A 2,131-nucleotide genomic window follows, 5' to 3' on the forward strand; every position below is an offset into this window, starting at 1 on the left:
TGATAGAAATATCTTTAGGTAAGGTTTCTCTGATTTACTTCCTCACCACTACCACCACCACCATCATCATCACTACCACCACCACCACCATCATCATCACTACCCCCCACCACCACCATCATCACTACCACGACGACGACGACGACCACCACCACCACCACCACCACCATCATCATCATCATAATCATCATCATCATCATCATCATCATCATCACTACCATACCGAATCATTCAGGTCTCCACGATCAATATAATAGTTGAAAAGGATATAGTGACTCCGTAGTGCTACGCTCACTAAATAATTAAATAACTTTTACACATTCAGGGAAGCATTCGCAAACAGTGCCAATCTAAAAGCCTCTAGTTACTATATTTACTTATTTGAAATAGCTGTCTAAATTCCCTCACACTATACAAGCATAGATATGTGGTTAAGAAGTTCGGTTACCCACAGCAAAGCTCCGAGTTCTGTCCCACAGCGTGGAGCTGTGGGTAGATGTTGTTTACAATTGTAATGGATCAACAAATAATTTATGAATAGAATTTAGAAGGCGAAACTGTACTTATACATAAGTACATATACACATATAGTGGAGGCACAATGACCCAGTGGTTAGGACAGCGGATTCGTGGTTTCGATTCCCAGACCGGGCGTTGTGAGTGTTTATTGAGCGAAAACACCTAAAGTTCCACTAGGCTCCGGCAGGGGATGGTGGCGAACCCTGCTGTACTCTTTCACCGCAACTTTCTCTTACAGTTTCTTCCTGTTTCTGTTGTACCTGTAATTCAAAGGGTCAACCTTGTCACACTCTGTGTCACGCTGAATCTCCCCGAGAACTACGCTAAGGGTACACGTGTCTGTGGAGTGCTCAGCCACTTTCACGTTAATTTCACGAGCAAGCTGTTCCTTTGATCGGATCAACTGGAACCCTCGTCGTCGTAACCGACGGAATGCCAAGATACATATATACATTCTTACATACAAAGAAAAGGCATAGTTATCCCAAAATGTACATAAATACATATCTAAAATATATACATAGGCATAAACATAGAAAAGCATACAATTAAACCATATGTACAGTGTGTGTATATAGTATAGACATACACCCTCACACACGTACCAATATGTTTTTTACAATAATGAAAGTTTGGGGAGCACCTTCCAGGTGATACAAAGCGCATATACAGGTAAAGAGAACGTGAGAGGGAGAGGGAGTTTGAGAGAAATAGCACACAGGTGTTGCTTATGTATAAATGTCATAGGTGCGAGAAATATAAACCAGCGAGACAGCAGAATTTGTGAATGCGATAGAAAATTGCGCACGGGCGTTAGTCTCTTATATATGCATGTTTATCTGTATCTCTGCGTTTTATATGCGCGTGCGCTCGCGCGTGTGCATATAGATAGTTATAGTAAAACACAGATTAAACAGATCTTGACAATATAGATTTACGTAATGTTATCTAATAAATTATGTAAAGGACTTATATTTGGAATAAACCATGCTATTGAAACGCAGGTATTGATGTCTTCAGCAATCCATTCGTATTTGCTTATTATATATATACACACACGCACATACATACATGCTCCATGTGTTGGTGTGTGTGTGTGTTTGGGTGTGTGTGTGTGCTTGTGTGCGTGTGTGCGTGTGTGTTTGTTGCGTGCATATGTTTATATCCGTTTTCTCTGTTTACTGTGTATATCGATATTGAATCTATTCCTGTCGACAGCCATACCACTCTCACTTCGTAATGACGTAAGATGCCGATTACATTTACTAAAATGTTTCACAATGAACTCTTCACTCCTCATTAAAAGGATTTTAAGGCCTATGAAGTTGCGTCGAACAAATTTTGCATTACAGAGCAACAGGAATGTTATGGGCTTACATTATAAAGACATTATTATCCGTTTCTGCCCAGATGCTTCGAGTTATAAATTTGTTGAAAGCTGGAAGCCATCATTTGCAATAAAAGTGGTTTTACGTAAACCTATTTCTCGAATCTTGAAGCTGATGTTTCAGCTAAACAGAACAATTTAACCAGCGTTAAATATTGCCACGTAGATAAATAAAAAGAGTACAATAATTCTCCTGGAGAATATATATATATATATATATATATA

The 2,131-nt window shown here is 39.2% G+C and overlaps 1 protein-coding gene across 2 annotated transcripts in view; it reads right to left on the reverse strand.

Annotated features, from left to right (window-relative positions):
• The window catches only part of LOC106867823 (zinc finger and BTB domain-containing protein 4), a 362,883-nt gene that overhangs the window by 63,357 nt on the left and 297,395 nt on the right, over positions 1–2,131 (reverse strand). The window lies entirely within an intron of this gene.

This window comes from Octopus bimaculoides, chromosome 5 (assembly GCF_001194135.2).
Source record: "Octopus bimaculoides isolate UCB-OBI-ISO-001 chromosome 5, ASM119413v2, whole genome shotgun sequence".
Taxonomy (NCBI): Eukaryota; Metazoa; Mollusca; class Cephalopoda; order Octopoda; family Octopodidae; genus Octopus; species Octopus bimaculoides.